Source organism: Hordeum vulgare, chromosome 6H, assembly GCF_904849725.1.
Source record: "Hordeum vulgare subsp. vulgare chromosome 6H, MorexV3_pseudomolecules_assembly, whole genome shotgun sequence".
Taxonomy (NCBI): domain Eukaryota; kingdom Viridiplantae; phylum Streptophyta; class Magnoliopsida; order Poales; family Poaceae; genus Hordeum; species Hordeum vulgare.
Window position 1 is genome coordinate 149,687,500 of NC_058523.1, and position 19,991 is coordinate 149,707,490.

A 19,991-nucleotide genomic window follows, 5' to 3' on the forward strand; every position below is an offset into this window, starting at 1 on the left:
TCTTCATGAAGTTGGACTGCTGCCTCTCTGCACTGACATAGGTGACTAGAACAGTGACATAATTCTTCAGTTCTACGCTACTTTGCATATCTCTGGAGACCTGAAGGATGTCAACACTTGGGTGTTGGACTGGATGACTCAGCACACGCACTACAAAGCACCCGCCACTGAATTTCTTCATGCGCTTCCAGTCTCAATTCCCTGAAAAAATGCAGTGCTAATGTATTATGAATGGGAGTTGCCCAATAGACTGATGGAAGTCCTCATGAAGCCTTTGGCCAAGGACCAACCTCCAAGGACTAGCTTCCTGGTTCAAGACTTAAAGTATGAACAAAGAACGTCTACAAAATCATGTGCAATGTCATAGCTCCTATCAAAGGCCATGATGATGAAGAAGATGTCGTAGGCATCATGAAGAATATCCTCTTCAACACCATCCATGGCATACCAATAAACCTTCATGACTTCTTCCTGAGGACTTTGGCTGATAATGCTCTGTCTCCCTTCGGCATGAAGATTTATGCTCCTTGGATCATGAGATTCGTGAGAAGCAGGTCAGGCATCAACAACCTTGCTAATTTTCCTAACCACATTGGATATCTGCCGCCTTTCAGAGTCATCAAGAAGACATTTGAGCCAGTTGAAGGCAAAGGAAAATCTGTCATTGATGAAGGAAAAAGGCCCCTAGATGGTCAGTTCCGTGAAGCAGAGTCATATTTTTCATATGATGACACTGCTACCCAAGATCCACCAAGCCCTGTTGCCCCAGTAGTGATGAATAACAAAGAGCTACTCCTCAGTCTTCATCAGAAGGTCGATCACAATGACAAATGGGTAAAACGTCAATTCCATGCCATTGTGAAAACCCTCAATGCGACTCGGAATGTAGTGAAGAAAAATCACTACTATCTTCATGAGGTGTTTGATCATACCTAGGCCACCTTGGCTCATTTGAATACTCAAGAGGAATTGGAGTTCACTCAGGACTTCGACTGGTCGTGGCCTCCCAAGAAGAAACTCAAGCCAATTCCAGTTCCAGAACTTGAGGATAGTTCTGTTTCTTCATTCCGCGCAGCAGAGTCTGATGAAGAACCAGAAGATACTGCTACTGACCAAGGAAGAAGCCCGTCACCAAGAATCCTCATGCCTCTTCATCAGCCAAGAAGTGAAAGTCTTCATGGGGCGTTAGTCCTCAGTTTTGTCACTTTTCGTCACTTGATGAAAAAGGGGAGAAATTTGAGTTAGTCTTCACGCGGAATATATTTTGGGGCTTATGAACTTTATTAAGTTACAAACTCTTGGTTGTTCTGAAGTGTTTTATGTAATGAGTTGTAACTTAAGCCGGATGGTACTCTGACGCTCTTGAATGTTTTTGTTCGCATGCTTATTCCTCAAAATATTAATGCACGCATGCTGAAATTCGTCAGATACCATTTCTCGTCATGCATTCTCAAATTCCTCATTTTATATGTCAAATGTATGCATGATTTACAAGATACAGGGGGAGATCTCCATGATATAAATCATCAATGTGCATCTGCTGTGAAAAGCAATTTCCTCAAAATGTGCACATCTTCACAGGGAGTCTCTCAGTATCTTGATTTCAAATTCCTCAAACTAAGTATTTACACTTCATATTTTTATCCCCGTTGAAAACTTAACCTAATTGTCATCAACCACCAAAAAGGGGGAGATTGTAAGGTCATCTAGTGCCCTTAGTGATTTTGGTGGTTTGAAGACTTATAGGTTAAGTAACTAATGTGTTTATAAGTGTACACATGCTCTATAAGTCGACGAGGAATTGAATAATACAATGAATATCGACCCCTAAAAATGTATGTCTCCGGCTGAAGAAATTGGTCTTATGCTGAAGAATTTGATCACGAAGAAATTGCGATGAAATTGATACTCCTCATGAAGGTATTGAAGATGAGGAATTCGGTGTCTCCTGAAGAAAATCAGTCCGAAGACTTTGGAGCATGAAGATTTTCTTTCTGATTCATTTTCTTCACTCTTGAGTCATAGGGACACCGTATTGTTAAAGGGGGTCAAGGTAACACTTCGGAATGAATTTCCTCATGATGTTCAACCCAAGCCTAATGCTACAAAAGCTTCAAGTGGGGAATATGAGAGACATGAGGACTCTTACAGTTGAGAGTCCCGACCATTGCCGTGATTCGTGCCACCTCACCGATCTTATCCACACCAACGGTCATAATATTTAAGGGCATTTATGTCAAATCATGTCGGGATGGTCCCACGCTATAAATAGCTGCCCCCACAACCATTAGCTGGTTGGTTGCTCTGCGAGAAACTGGCACTTTTCATCTAGAGCAACCCAAATTTCTCAGAGTCTTCGAGAGTAAATCATCAGTGCGGAAATACCCCAAACACCAAACCACAAACCAAAATCCAAGTGATTGAGCATCACTGAAGAATTTGTTCCTGTGTGGAACTGAAGCGTTTTACCTTTGAGGACTGTGCATCTTCCATACGGTTAGGCATCATGGTCTAGATCAATCCAACAGTCAATTGTGGATCGCCGGGTGAACGAGTTTGTGAGTGTTTGGAAGTCTGCCCTCAAGACTTACCACGAGTGTTGGGTGAGGACTGTGTGTCCTTAGCTCAAGGAGAATACGGTAGGGACTGTGTGTCCCGGGACTATGTGTCCTTTGGTTTCAATACCAAGTCGCTACAAACCAGATGCACGACGGTCACAACAGTTGGAACTGGGTCATCAACAACTGTCTTCATCGTGATACGTGTTCTGTTTCTTCAACTCTTTCAATTCCTCAATATTGTTCGTTGAAGACTGTCATGGTCACTGTTTGAAGAATTTGCTGAACACTTTCTCTGAATTTCCTCAACCTCAAATTCTTCATACTAGTTAATCTTTTATACGTCTCCAACGTATCTATAATTTTTGATTGTTTCATGCTATTATCTTGTAAAACTTTGGGTGTTTTGTATGCCTTTTATATCTTTTTTGGGACTAACTTATAAACTCAGAGCCAAGTGCTAATTCCTGTTTTTTTCGTGTTTTTGACCTTTTTCAGAGGAAGATTTGAAACGGAGTCCAAACGGAATAAAATCCCTGAAACGATTTTTTATGAAACAGAAGAAGATCGGGAGACTTGAGAACCAAGGGAGGGGGTCCCCATGGACCCCACAAGCCCTCTAGCCCCGGCCAGGGGGGCGGTCGGGCCTCCCTGGCTTGTGGCCCCCCTGGACCTCCTCTGCCCTAGGTTTTGCGCCTATATATTCCCTAAAATCCATGAAAAAATCAGGAGATCATCGAAAGTACTTTTCCGCTTCCGGAAGCTTCTGTCTCCGCAAGATCCCATATGGGGCACGTTCTGGTGCCCTGCCGGAGGGGGATTCAGACACGGAGGGCTTCTTCATCAACACCATGACCTCTCCGATGATGCGTGAGAAGTTCACCATAGACCTACGGGTCCGTAGCTAGTAGCTAGATGGCTTCTTCTCTCTCTTGGATCTTCAATACAAAGTTCTCCATGATCTTCATGGAGATCTATCCGATGTAATCTTCTTTTGCGGTGTGTTTGTCGAGATCTGATGAATTGTGGATTTATGATCAGATTATCTATGAATATTGTTTGAGTTTCTTCTGATCTCTCGTATGCATGATTTCATATCCTTGTAATTCTCTTCGTGTTGTGGGTTTTGTTTGACCAACTAGATCTATGATTCTTGCAATGGGAGAAGTGCTTGGTTTTCGGTTCATACCGTGCGGTGACCTCACCCAGTGACAGAAGGGGTAGCGAGACACACATCGTGTTGTTGCCATCAAGGGTAAAAAGATGGGGTTTTCATCATTGGTTCGAGATTATCCCTCTACATCATGTCATCTTGCTTAAGGCGTTACTCTGTTCGTCATGAACTCAATACACTAGATGCATGCTGGATAGCGGTTGATGTGTGGAGTAATAGTAGTAGATGCAGAAAGTATCGGTCTACTTGTCTCGGACGTGATGCCTATATGTATGATCATTGCCTTAGATATCGTCATGATTTTGCGCGGTTCTATCAATTGCTCGACAGTAATTTGTTTACCCACCGTGATATTTTCTATTTTGAGAGAAGCCTCTAGTGAACCCTATGGCCCCCGGGTCTACTCCACACCATATTTCCAGCCTTCAGATCTCACTTTGCAATCAATCTTGAAGGGACTGACAACCCCTTTATAGCGTTGGGTGCAAGCTCTTTGTGTTTGTGCAGGTACTCTGGACTTGACAAGATTCTTCTACTGGATTGATACCTTGGTTCTCAACTAAGGGAAAATAGTTACTACTCCTGTGCTGCATCACCGTTTCCTCTTCAAGGGAAAAACCAATGCAACCAAGTCTCCGTTAACGTGTCAATTTCTGGCGCTGTTGTTTGAGAAGTAGCAGAAGGATTTCTGGCACCGTTGTCAGGGAGGATCAAGTCAAGAACTCATCCAAGTAAGGGTCGCAAACTCATCTCTTGCATTTAGCTTTTTTGCCTCTCGTTTTCCTCCCCCCCCCACTTCTGAAAAACAAAAATTTACAAAAATATTTGCCTTTTTCGTTTGCCTTTTTCGTTCGCCCTTTTCTCTCGCTTCCTTTCTGTTCTCTTGTGTGCTATGTGCCTTCAATATGCTTGCATCTTCGCTTGCTGAAAATCTAGTGATCTGGATCCTCATCCACTTGCTAATCTCTTTAAGAGATCCAATTATGTTGATCCAATTGCTAGTAAGTTGAGTGCGCTTGACTATCTTTATGGAGTTTTGCTTGAGATGCGTGAATCTAAAAATTGTGAGGAAGAAATTTATGAAGTGATTCACGAGGGCTCCTTGGATGAAAAGCATGATTGCAATGGTTTCACTATAAATTCTATTAGTGACAATCATGCTAAGAATATACAAAACCCTAAGATTGGGGATGCTAGTTTTGCTATGTCCGCTACTTGTTGGAAGCAAATCTCCGTCAACGTGTCAATTTCTGGCGCTGTTGTTTGAGAAGTAGCAATCTTCACCTGCTTGTTCTGTGCGTCCATACTTTGCAAAAAGTTTTTCTTAATTTTCATCCAGAAAACGGGTGTTGTAATCTTTGCACCTTTGATCCTTTGTTGTTTCCACTGCAAGTTATTCATTAGTGAGGAATTTCCTCAAAAGGAATGTCCTCAGCGATGAAACTCTAAAAATCGCCTATTCACCCCCCTCTAGTCGATATAACACACTTTCGCAAACGCATGCAAGCGTGAACCTTGGTGCCCCGAGCAGAGAGACAAGGGACGCTCGGTCCGAAAAAAGGATACAACACAATTAAACCTGCCAAATCCAAACCAAGAGCGGCCATGTCGAACAAGCAAGAACTCCAACATCACCCGAGCTAAAATCACAGACATCATGAGCAAGCAAGATAGCGCCTTCAAGAAGGAAAATAACACCGAAACGTCGTCGCCATCCTATCCTAAGAAACCGGACCTAGGGTTTCCCCTGAGCTCGAAGAGGGGCACAACTTAATGCCTTGGCAACGAAAAGGACGTGGATGTCCCCTAGAGGGAGGATGAATAGGCACTTTAAAATAATTATAATTTAGGCTTGAACAAATATGGAATAAAACTAACTATTAATTAGTTAAGCACAAAACCTAAAACAACTAGACTCACCTATGTGCACCAACAACTTATGCTAAGCAAGATAAACAACTAAGCGATAGCAAGAGATATAACAAGAAACAATATGGCTATCACAAAGTAAAGTCCATAAGTAAAGGGCTCGGGTAAGACATAACCGAGGCATGTCGAGAGGATGATGTATTACGAAGTTGACACCCTTGCGGATGCTAACCCGTGTGAAGCGGTGTGGAGGCACAATGATCCCCAAAAATTCACTAGGTCACCGTAATCTCCTCATGCCCTCACACAATGCAAGAAGTTGTGACTCCACTAAGGGACCTTTGAGTGTGGTCACCGAACCCATACAAACAAGGTTGGGGCATTCTACACAACTTAATTGGAGGCTCCCAACAACACCACGAAGCTTCACCATAATGGATTGTGGCTCCGAGAGGACCTCAAATACTTGGGGAAATCTACACAACCTAATTGGAGACCCAAACGCTTGCCCGGATCTTTACACCACAATGACTGAGCTCTGAGGCAGCACCAAGCTTCTAGGATGTCAAAGCACCCAAGATGAACAAGTTCTAGGGTACCAAGCACCCAACAGTAAAAGCTTCTCAACTTTTCACTTCCATGTATAACCGTGGAGAACTCAAACCGATGAAACTAATGCAATGTCAAGAACACACGAAGTGGTCAAGTCCCTCACACTCAAATCCCTCCACAATAACAAAAGCTATGGAAGAATATGAGAGGAAGAACAAGGAGCTCAAAAAGAACTCCAAGCTCAAGATCCAAGGGGTTCCCCTCACACAGAGGAGAAAGTGATTGATGGAGATGCGGATCTAGACCTCCTCTCTCTTTTCCTTCAAGAACTAGCAAGCATCATTGGAGGGATTGAGACTTAGTAAGATCGAAGAAGGTAAACAATGGGGAAGAACACGAGTTAAAAAAGGTTGGGGAGAAATGGGCAAGAAGACCCCCTTTTATAGGCCTCCTAAATCCAACTGTTATGTGCACAGGTCATGCACAAGCAGTACTACCGCTCGGTTGAGCGGTACTATCGCTTAGTGCAGTAGTTCCATAAAAAAGCATGCAAACGGCAGAAATCTCGAGGCGGTAGTGCCGCTAGAGTGGTACTACCGGCTGACCCAATGGTACTACCGCTGGGGATATAGAATCAATACCAGAGTGCTCAAATAAGCAGAAGTGGGGCAGGAAGTGGAGGGCGATAGTACTGCCCGAGCGGTACTGGACAGCGGTAGTACTAACGCTACTTCCGCTGAAAATGGGCAAGGGCACCCGAGGACACCAGAGAACTCAAATAAGTAGTAGTAGTGGTTGTACTGGACATCCTTAGTACCGCCCGGGTGGTACTACCACTTCCAATGCAGTGGTACTTCCACTAAACAGAGAAAAACTGCCCTCCCACTAAAACTGCCATAAATTTGCATACAAGCTCCGAATTGAGGAAACTCAAGCTTGCTGGTAGAACACGATGAGTACTATCCAAACAACAATAGTTAAGAAAAAGCCAATTATATAGAGATGTGGAATCTCTATGAATGAAGAGACGGCAAAACTCCAACATCGAGAACATCATAGAAGATGCATATGTACTCTGTTTACAATGAACTCAAGCTTGTCATAAAGATGACCATAAGCTCAAGAACACACATAGAGAAAATCCAACGAAGTACCAAGAAAATGGTGATGTCAAGGATGCAATGGTTTGTGCTCTCAACAAACGATAGGATCAAGCTACTAACTTGAGAGCCCGGGCCCCCTTAATAGTACGACAATCTATACTATAACCCGGTCTCTCAACTAACACATTAAGATCGGTAAAATAGAAAACCTTTGAAGGAGAAACATTTGCCTTGCGTATAGTCCACTTGAGATAGATGATGAGGATGTTGTCCTCCTCAAGATGGACCACCTTTCTTGATTACGCTGGCTCGATGAAGACTGGTAGATTGCTCCCCCATACTCCATTATGGGTGAGCTACTCTTGAGCACATATTCACAAGTCCATTGCCACCACAATGGACGACAAGCTTTAAGCATGATCTCTTCGTGATGCTCCACTTGAACTTGCACACCGCAATCTTGATGACGATCACCACTTGATGTCATCCTATATGGATTGTATGAGATCTTCCTCTTGACGTAAGCCCATGGCAACATACCTAACCCCACATAGAACTCTCCCAAAGACCATGAGTTAATAGACCAAGCATAATGGACAATTCTTACCATACCATGGGGTCACTTGATCCCTCTCGGTACATCTTGTATGCTTTGTGTGTTGATTAACTTGATTCACTCTTTGACTTAGTCTTGATCAACCTTGTGTCTTTATGACCAATCTTTGGATAAAAACATTGAGTACCACCTTGGTCATCATATGAACTCCTTGAAATCAACACATGGATTTCAAGAAGTGCATATGGAAAAAACCTTTAAATATAACTCAAGGTAACCATTAGTTCACATGAATTATCATCGATTACGAAAACCACATATGGAGAAATATGCTCTAACAGCAACACCTCCAAGAAGGAAACGAGGCCCGCGGGCGCCGCTGTTGCCAGCATCGGCAAGCCAAACAAAGATCTCTCCCAGGCGTGAAGCTGAGCAATCCCATAGCCGCAAAATCTAGGAACGAAGATGAGGGAGCCCACATTGGCCTGCAGCACCATGACGGAAGGGGGTTGGTGGGGTTGCGCCTGCCGTCGGAGGGTGTCACCGCCTTCGGACCCACGAGCTTTAGATCTGGTAAAAGGAGTAAGCTTTGAGGCATACGTGGTAGGGCACGCGACGAGGTGAACCATGCGACTCGTTTGGCCGACAACGTCTAGCAATACCGATGAACTACGACTAGAGGGACGCAGATCCGAGCTACCGTGGCCTTAGCCATCAGACATCGGACATCGGCGAGCTAGGTGAGTTGGAAGGGACGCACCACTTGGTCATCGAGGCCGGAGTTGCCGGACAGAGGACGCCGACAGTGGGGAAACCGGAGAGACGCGGGCCGAAGACCGCCGGGGCTGGGACAGCACCAGCAAAGACCGACCACGAGATGACTCGTGTCTACCAACACCACATAAGCATCATAGCCTCCATCCGAGAGCCGTCGTCGTGGCTAGGGAGAGGAAGTGCCACCGGATACGAGGAGGGCCGCCTGCTCACGGTAGGCAGCAGGCCGGAACGCCCCCGCAACCAGCCGCAGGCCCCATACCCATCCATGGCCGACAACACATAGGCTGGGCCGCGCAGTCGCAGGGAATGGGAGAGGCTGCACAGGATGGCGCCCAGGGCCATGCCAGGGACGCCGATTTCCACCTCCGAACCAGCAAGCTCGTGCAACAGTTGGGGAGAACACCCGAGAAGCGCCGAGGAAGGGTCCCGGGTCGAGGGCGGCGGCGCGCGCGGGGGGGGGGGGGGGGGGCACGAGCGACAACCAAGGGAGCATGGGGGCAGCCAGCCTGGAGCTTGGACCATGCAGGCTCCTCGTAGGGGACAGCCGTCGCCGGGGGGAGGGGCGACACGATGTAGAGTGGGATGGCGGTGAAGATCGTGGGGTGGAGACGCTGGAGGCGAGATCCGCCCCGCCGCTACCTTCCTCGGGCCCGGCACGGCTGCGATGGAGGGTGCCGAAGGTGGCCGCTAGGGTCCCCCCCCGGGTCGCCAGACGAGGGCAACTTAAATCATTCTATTTATAATAGTCACAACATTCACGAGAAATACTACTGAAATTCTCTCTCAACTATATTATAATCCAATACTCACTCCGTCCGAAAATACTTGTCCTAGAAATGTACAAAATGGATGTATATATAACTAAAATAAGTCTAGATACATCTACTTCTAGGACAAGTATTTTCGGACGAAGGGAGTACAATATATTATATCTATTTTAATTTTTAAAAAGTATTGCTACTAATCCATCACATCAACGTGTAGGGTATCATCTAATTTGAACTAAAACCACAACAAGTATTATGAAATGGAGGAAGTAATTTTTCCACCGGATTGCTAAACAATATTTTAATTTTTTGACTAGGAAGAAAGAATGGTCCGCCGATCCCTTGAAGCCTCACACGTGATCCATGATCGATGAAATGAGAAGTGCCTGCGCGTACGCGACACGTCTCAGTGACGAGTTAAAAACTGACGGCTGCTTCAAAACAAATTTGACATCTTCGATATCGTACCGTGATGTACCACCCATACGAGCGTCCGAGGTATAATCAGGACATTTGGATCCGGCCGGACACTAAGATAATGACCTGAGGCTTACATTACCATGCTTTTATTTCTTGGTCACCCGCCAGTCAATCGCCGTTCCCTTAGTGTATTCGTCAGCGTAGCCCTCAGAGCTTGAAGTATGCTCAAGTTATAAATCATAAAAAAATGAGCTTAAGTTTTTTTCTGTTGCGGTATGAAAAAGGAGCTCAAGTTACAAATCACAAAAAACAAATTAAAGTTACTTAATGAGCAGCACTAATTACTACTCCCTTAATGAGCGTTATGAAAAAAAGATTTTATATAAGTCAAATTGACGACCTAGGTACACGTACGTGCCTTTTAAACTGTGACGGAGGTAGTACTATGATATACTCTCCCTTAATGAGCAGCGCAAGTTACTATTATAATTATTGTTTAAGTATTTATATTCGGATGAGGCCTCAAAGTAAAGAAGTATTGATAGTTTAATTCACCTGAGATCGGAGTGTCTCTTTTACTAGCCCCCTAAGGTTTTCTTAGGGTTCCACCTATTCCTCCTCGGACGACGTCGAAGTCCACGACATACTCGATGGAATTTCTCGGTATCTTTGCAGGCTAACACACTTCTATTTCTGGGCCAATTGTTCGCATGTTATGCATGGGGGATCGGGCTGCGATGATGGTTGAGGGGGAGGAGACGGGAGAGAAGATGCAGATGCAGATGGGAGAGGAAGTTGTGGTGGACGGCGATGCTGAGAACCTGAATGCCAACGCCCCGCCGGACAGGGAGGCAGCGGGGATGAAGGGGGGCAGGGAAGAGGTGGATCTGGGGATGAGAAGGGAGGGAATTAGGACCAACTAGGGTCCGACCCAACTTTGAAGGACGGTTTCGAGGGCATGAATCAGCATCGAGAGGAAGAAGTAGATCTAAATTTGTCTCGGGAGATTGAGGACCTGATCAAGGATGTTCGTTGGTTAGCTCTTTTTAGGGTTCATACTATGAGACCCTTTAGCCATGCATCACTGCTCAACTCCATGAGGAACGCTTGGGCTTGTGCGCAGGGGATGACCTTCAACAGTAAGGGGCCAAATCTATTCCTCGCGCAGTGTCACTATTTAGGTCACACGAAGACGGTTATGGACAGAGGATTGTGTCAATTTAGAAGAGACCATGTGCGGTTGATTAAATATGATGGGTTCACTAATGTAGCGGAGTATGCCTTGTATGTGTATCAACTGTGGGCTAGGATCAAGAGCTTGCTGGATGGTTTAACAAGGAAGAAGGAATTGGTAGAAAAGGTAGCTAAGAAAGTAGGTCATCCACCCTTTACGGTCATAGTCAATGAAGGGAAGATGAACCCCTCAAGCTTCTTATGGGTAAAGGTGTTTGTGAATGTTCATGAACCACTCGTTAGATTTGTCCCAATTAACTTGAAGGACAGGAAGAAGTACCCTGTAAGTTATGAGAAACTGCAAGACTTCTGCTTCTTTTGTGGTTGTATGGAGCATGTTGTGGAGGTGTGTGGGGATGGTGTTCATGACCCCTCTACTTGCGAGTGGGGTGAATGGCTGCATTGGAATAGTGAACCTGCAAGTGGTGAAGGAGGGGGTCAAGGAGGTAGTGGTTTCAGCTTCGAAAGGGGAGGAGGATCGGGGAGTGGGAGAGGAAGGGAATGCAGAGGTGAGGGAGGTACTAGTGCTGGGAGATGGGGACTATCTGGTATCCCTGAACCGGGTGACTGGGGTGCAGCTACCCAGGGTGGTGGTCTCACTTCTCGTAATCATGGGGCGGTATTGGGTGAGGATGGAAAGTGCACCACGAAGAGATTGATATTCGAGAACAGAGCTATTAATGTTCGGCGGCAGGAGCTACCTAATATGCGTGGTATAGTGTCCAATACTATCCTTTTCCTCGAGGATGTTCAGACTTCGACGGCTACTACCTCCGAAGCTGGTGCTACTACATCCGAAAAGAACCCCATAGTGAAGAGGAGGATGCGGGGCGAGGGAGGAAATAGAAGTGACATAAATATGACTCTCGAGGCGGCCTCCGAGATGGAGGACCACCAGTCCCAATGATTCTCATCAGTTGGAACTGTCGGGGTGCGGGGAATCCCCGAATAGTTTGAGAACTAGCGACGATCTACCAGTCGCATTCCCCAACATGGTTTTCCAGTCTGAAACCAAGCATCAAGTACAGAGGATGAAAAGGATACGAGGCCGTCTTGGGCTCAAGGGTTTTTGTGGAGTTGACACTGATGGTTTGAGCGGGGGACTGGCCCTGTTTGGCATGAGTCATATGTTGTGGACATTGTGGAGATGAATGAACGGTTCATCAATCCCTATGTGACGGTTAGTCACAATGTGGTGTAGTGGAGGATCACATGTGTGTAGGAGGGAACCGCATGTGGAGAACACGCATCTTATGTGGTCAGCGTTGCAGAACTTGAAAACTACTAGCGATCTACCATGGTTGGTAGTCGATGATTTCCATGACGCACTTTGGGACTTCATCGGTTATTAACGGATAAAATGAATGAGCTCCTCTACCAAGAGGAAATGACATGGCTCCAGAGATCACGACTCTCTTGATTGAAGGATGGGAATCAAAACACAAAATTCTTCCACGATAAAGTGGTTTGGAGAGCTCAGAAGAACAAGATTTGCGAGTTAACGGATAGTGTGGGTGTGGTTTGCTCGGAAATGGCAATGATGGGGAAACTTGTCAAAAAAAAAATTCCATGATATCTTCTCGGCAGATATAACCCTTGATGTTGCACCGGTTTTAGAGCTTGTAGAATGTAAGGTTTCATCACAAGAGAAAGTAAAACTTTGTGCTCTATTCATGGACAAGGAGATCTCGGATGCGCTCTTCCAAATTGGACCTCTTAAGGCCCTCGGGCCGGATGGCTTACCAATGAGGTTCTTCTAATGGAATTGGGGTGCACTAAAGGAGGGAGTAATGCCGGAGGGGGTACTGCCACTTCTATTGTCCTACTTCGAAAAATTTCTAGTCCAGTGAAGGTTTCTAATTACAGGCCCATAGTCTTTGCAATGTAATATACAAAGTGATTTCTAAGTGCCTGGTGAACCGACTTCGGACCCTCATGGATAATCTTGTGTCTCCGAAGCAGGGTGCGTTTATTCCTGGTAGAATGATCAGTGACAATGCTTTAGTGGATTTTGAATGTATTCCTTACATCAGGCAGGAGAAGGACCCATCTAAAAGCTTTTGTGCATACAATCTGCATCTATCAAAGGCTTATGATAGGGTGGATTGGATGATCTTGAAGCACGTGATGCAAAAGAAGGGTTTCTCAATGATGGATTGATTGGATTATGACGTGTGTCACATCAGTGAGGTATTCAGTAAAATTAAATGGGACCCACTTGGATTCATTTGAACCGTTGCGTGTTCTTTGGCATGCAGATCCACTCTCCCATTTTTTATTCTTGTTGGTTGCGGATGGTGTGTTAGAGTTACTAAGGCAGAAAGTTGGGTCAGGTGTGATCACCCCGGTCAAGGTATGCAGAAGTGCCCCCGGGGTATCCCACCTGTTATTTGCTGATGATACACTACTATTTTTTGAGGCCTCTAGTGCCCAAGCAAAGAATGTGAAGGCTGCTCTTCAATTATATGAAAAGGCAAAATGAGAGAGTTTGAACTATAACAAATATTCTATCCTTTTTGGTGCTTCGTGTCCGAAGGTGGTGAAAGAGGAAGTAAGGAATGTGCTAGGCATGACAAATCTATTGTTTGAGGACAAATATCTGGGCCTTCGTACCCCGGAGGGGCATATGTCCAAGGGTTGATTCCAGAATCTACAAATGAGTTTGACAAAACGATTGATCTAATGGGGGGATGGTCTCCTTGCACAACCTGGGAGAGAGGTTTTGATTAAGGCTATTGCACATGCTCTGCCGACCTACATTATGGGCGTCTTCAAACTACCTTTTTCCATGTGTGATGATCTAACGCATTTTGTGAGGAAATTTTATTGGGGGTCTTCTAAGGGGAAGAGGAAGTTCCACTTGCGAGGGTGGGATCACCTTTTACAACCTAAGAACAAAGGTGGCGTTGGCTTTAGGGATTTTCAGTTTTTCAATCAAGCCCTATTGGCGCGTCACGCATGGAGGCTGTTGGCTAGACCTGATAGCCTATGTGCCCACGTGTTGAAAGCTTGCAACAACCCTCCGGGTAATCTTGTGGATACTCTGTTCTCGGGGAACACATCATCTTCGTGGCAAGCCACAAGTCACGGGTTGGACCTGCTTAAGAAAAGACTAATATGGAGGGTTGACAATGGCCGAAATATTAGAGTTTGGAGAAACAATTGGATTCAAGACCCTTTTTGTTAGACCAGTCACTATGCAAGGAAGGTGCCATATTCAGTTTGTGTCGGTGCTGCTCAAAGAGGATGGATCATGGAATGCGGAGCTTATTCGTAGGTATTTTTACCTGCAGATTCGGAGGAGATTATGAGAATACGAGCTTCCCCAAGACTAGGGGAGGACATTAACGCATGGGGACCAAGATGACTGGGAGTATTATCGGCCAAAATAGCATATTCCCTGGCTTTTGATGAAACAGAGTGAGGTTCGGCTGTCGCCACAAGCGCTGCGCCGGATGGGAGCAGGATGATGTCTGCTAGAACTACGTCGGTATTTCCCCAAAGAGGAAGGGATGATGAAGTATAGCGATGGTACGTATTTCCCTCAGTGATGAGACCAACATTATCGAACCAGTAGGAGAACCTCCTCACACCATGTAAACATCACCTGCACACACATAACAAATACTCGCAACCCGACGTGTTAAAGGGGTTGTCAATCCCTTCCCGACAATGGTGCTAGAAATTGGCACGTTGGTGGGAGACTATCTTGACTTGATCTTCCCCCGCAATGGCGTCAGAAGTTCCTTTCGGGTACGACGCCTCATGATAGGAAAATAACGTGAGGTAAATGTGGTAGATAGGATAAATAGATCGCGAAACAAATAAATTGCAGCAAGGTATTTTTGTATTTTTGGTTTAATATGTCTGAAAATAAAAGCAAAGGAAAATAGTTCGCAAAGGCAAATATGATGGAAAGAGACCCGGGGGCCGTAGATTTCACTAGTGGATTCTCTCGAGAAAAATAGCAAATGGTGGGAAACAATTGCTGTTGGGCAATTGATAGAACATCAAATAATCATGACAATATCTAGGCAATGATCATTATATAGGCATCATGTCCAAGATTAGTAGACCTACTCGTGCCTGCATCTACTACTATTACTCTCCACATTGACCGCTATCCAGCAGGTATCTAGTGTATTAAGTTCATGGAAGAACAGAGTAATGCAATAAGAACGATGACATGATGTAGACAAGATCTATTTATGTAGAAATAGACCCCATCTTGTTATCCTTAATAGCAACGATACATACGTGTCGTTTCCCTTTCTATCACTAGGATCAAGCACCGTAAGATCGAACCCATCACAAAGCACATCTTCCCATTGCAAGATAAATAGATCAAGTTTGCTAAACAAAACCCAAATACCGGAGAAGAAATACGAGGCTATAATCAATCACGCATATGAGAGATCAAAGAAGACTCAAATAAGTTTCATGGATAAAAATATAGATCTGATCATAAACTCAAAGTCCATCGGATCACAACAAACACACCACAAAAAGACTTACGTCATATGGAAATCCAAGAGACCATTGTATTGATAATCAATAGAGAGAGAGGAAACCATCTAGCTACTAACTACGGACCTGTAGGTCTACAAAGAACTACTTACGCATCATCGGAGAGGCACCAATGGACATGATGAACCCCCTCCGTTATGGTGTCTAGATTGGATCTGGTGTTTCTGAACTTTGCGGCGGCTGGAATTTGATTTTCGTCCCACTGCCTAGGGTTTCTGGAATATTGGGGTATTTATAGAGCAAAGAGGCGGTGCGGGAGGCCAACAAGGAGGGCACAACCCACCGGGGCGCGCCTGGGCCCCCAGGCGCGCCCTCGTGGGTTGTGCTCACATCGGAGCTTCCCTGAGGTGCGTTCCTGGCCCACTGGATGTCTTCTAGCCCAAAAAAAACCACAAAAATTTTCTCTGTGTTTGGACTCCGTTTGGTATTGATTTCCTGCGATGTAAAAAACATGTAGAAAACAACAACTAGCATTGGACACTATGTCAATGGGTTAGTACCAAAAAATGATATAAAATGGCTATAAAATTATTGTAAACCATCCAAGAGTGATAATATAACATCATGGAACAATAAAAAATTATAGATACATTGGAGACGTATCAGCATCCCCAAGCTTAATTCCTGCTCGTCCTCGACTTGGTAAATGATAAAAACCGAATTTTTTATGTGGAATGTTGCCTAACATGTTCATCACATTTCTTTTCTTTATAGCATGGACATTTGGACTTTTATATGGTTCAAAGAAATAGTCTAGTTTTGACATGAAGAATTTAATTCTCAAGCATACCAACAAGAAACCATGTCATTCAAAATATCAACACTAAAGCAAGTTATCCCTAGCCCATTATGCTCAATCATTGATCCATTCATGAAACACACTCGACTATTAGCTACACTCAGTGCCCAAATACGATCATAGTGCCCCTTTGTTGGTGCTTTATGAGAGAAGATGGAGACTAAAATTCAAAATAAAAATTGCATAAATAAAAGAAAGGACCTTCGCAGAGGGAAGTAGGGATTTGTAGAGGTGCTAGAGCTCAAAATTGAGAGATAAAAACATTTTGGGAGTCATACTTTTCCCACCAACAAAAACGACTTAGAGCTCCCAACACTTTCCATGCTAGATACATCATAGGCGGTTCCCGAACAGAAAATAAAATTTATTCCTTTTTCCACCATTACTTTAACTTTCCCTGGCTTGTCTGTATCCACGGGTGCCCTCCATACCAACACTTTGCAAGGAATTTATTATTTGACAACAAAAAGTAAATGCATTTTTTTCATTTCGGGATTGGGCATCCCTAATACCTTTGTCGTACTCTCGTGCAATTACAAGTGAATAAACACTCATACTGAGAATAACACATCTAGCATTTAAAATATTGGCCACCCCTCACCGCCTCGCGAGTAGTAGAGCACACAAAAGAGAAATTTAATTTGAAAATTAGAGATGGCACATGCAAATTTGATTAGAACGGCATGTAAATACCGCATATAGGTAGGTATAGTTGACTCATATGGCAAAACTGGTTTAAAGGGTTTTGGATGCACAAGTAGTGATCATACTTAGTGCAAAATGAAGGGTAGCAAAAATATTGAGAAGCGACCAACCAAGAGACGAAAAATCTCGTACCCAAGCATTAAGCATAAGTAACACCGAATAATGCACCACAAGTAGGATATAAATTTCATTGCATAAATATTGACTTTCGTGCTTGCATAGAGAATCACAAACCTTAACATTAATATTCTTACTAAAGCACAATTACTCATCAACATGACTCACATATCACATCGTCATGTCTCAAAAACATTACTAAGAATCAAGATTATTTTGTCCAATGATCTTCATGAAAGTTTTTATTATATCCTCCTTGGATATCTATCACTTTTGGACTATTTTCATATGTTGCTTTTGATAAGCTCAAAGAAATTTAAGTGAAGAACATGAGCATAATTTTGCTTTCTCTCAAAATAATCTAAGTGAAGCAAGAGATAATTTATTAAAAAAATTACTAACTCCCAAATAAATCTAAGTGAAGCATGAGAGCATTTCTTCAAAAAAATAACAAAGCACACCATTCTCAAAAATATATAAGTGAAGTACTAGAGCAAATCCATGGCTCTAAAAATTGAAGTGAAGCATAGGAGCAAGCATAGCATAATTTTTGGCTCTCTCAAAAAGTTGTGTCCAGCAAGTATTCAAGACATAAAACAAAAACCAAAACAAGCAAAGACTCATATCATACAAGACGCTCGAAGCAAAACTCATAATATGTGATGAATAAAAATATAGTTTCAAGTAAAATACCGATGGTTGTTAGAAGAAAGAGGGGATGCCACTCGGGGGCATCCCAAAGCTTAGTTGCTTGATACTTATTGAATATTACCTTGGGGTGCCTTGGGAATCCCCAAGCTTAGCCTTTTGCTAATCCTTATTCCTTCATCCATCGTAAGATCACCCAAAACTTGAAAACTTCAATCACACAAAACTCAACCAAACCTTCGTGAGATCCGTTAGTATAAGAAAGCAAACTACTACTATAAGTATTATTGCAAACCTATTAATATTTTATTTTTGCATTATATATACTGTATTCCAACTTTTCTATGGCAAAAACGTATCAAATAAAACCATAGAATCATCAAAACAAGCACACAACGCAAAGAAAATAGAATTTGAGAAAAACAGAACAGTGTGTAGGAATATGACTACTTAGAATACTTATGTAAATCCACAAATTCTGCAAAATTAGGATGATGTGAATAATTTGTTTATTAATCTTCTGCAAAAAGAATCAACTCAAAATCACTCGTCCGTTAAAAATGAAAAATAATTGCATGAGCGCAGAAGTTTGTGTTTTTCAGCAAGATCAAATCAAGTTTCACCCAAATCATCCCAAATGTCTTGCTTGGCACAAACACTAATTTAAACCACAAAAACACATCTAACCATATGTATAATTGTGTATTTTATTGAAAACATCAAGAAAACCAGAAAGAAAAAAGATACAAGTTTGGTCGCCTCCCAACAAGCCCTATTATTTTACGCCCCTAGCTAGGCATAACGCGTATGATCTAAGTGTTGTCATCTTTGTTTCGAGATCCATATGGTGCCCTCATGACTGATTCATATGGTGGCCTAATTCTTGTTCTAGGGAAGTGTTCCATTCCCTTCCTTAGTGGCAATTGAAATTTAATATTGCCTTCTTTCATATCAATCACGGCACCAATAGTATGTAAAAACGTTCTACCAAGTATAATTGGACAAGACGGATTGCAATCAATATCAAGAAAAATAAAAATTCTATTGGCACATAATTCCTATTTGCAAGAATAAGAACATCATTAATTCTTTCCATAGGATTTTTAATAGTAGAATCCTCCAAGTGCAAATTTAAAGAGCATTCTTCAATATTGGTAAGACCAAGCACATCACATAAAGATTTCAGAATTGTAGAAACACTAGCACCCAAGTCACATAAAGAAAAACACTCATAATTTTTAATCTTGACTTTCATAGTAGGTTCCCACTCATCATGCAATTTTCTAGGAATTGAAACTTCTAATTCCATTTTTTCTTCAAAATCTTTCATCATACCATCAATAATATGTTTAGTAAAAGCTTTATTTTTTTCATAAGCATGGGGTGAATTTATCATCGATTGCAACAAAGAAATACTATCAACCAAAGAGAAACTATCATAATTAAAGTCTTTGTAATCCAAAATAGTGGGCACGTCACTAGTTAAAGTCTTGAACTCTTCAAACCCACTTTTATCAATTTTCTCAACAAGATTTTCACGCTTCAAATGATAGGGACGCCTTCTAACTAAAGTTGATTCTTCTCTAGTCCCTTTTTCAACAATATGAATTTTACTAAACAAAGAATCAATAGAAGAAACGCCGATCATTTTAAGATCTTGATTTTTATTTTCTAATGAGATTGGTTTGTGAGCCATTTGATTCACTAAAGTAGCTTGTGCATCGGATATTTTTCCCAACAAACTTTCAGCAAAAGCATACTTAGATTGGAGATTGCAAACTTATCTACTAATATCATCATGTTGTTCCGTTATAGCCTCTAACACAACAGAGTGTTCCTTTAGTTCTTAAGTAAAATACTTATTATGCTCAAATTGTGTAGTCATATATTCCTTAGTGTTTTTCTCAATTTGAAGCAAAATATTTATGTAAGGAACATCGTAATATTTTCTTTCAGGCATCATGACTATGCAAACAAGATTGCATGCAAAAACATATCTGATGACAAAACGGCAAACAAAAAAGAGAACATATAAAACGGTAAATTTTTTAGAAGTGGGGGAGAGGAAAATGAGAAGCAAAAGGCAAATAATGTAAATTGCGACGAGATGAGATTTGTGATTAGGAACCTGGTTGATGTTGAAGATCCTCCCCGGCAACGGCGCCATAAATTCCTTTTGATATCTG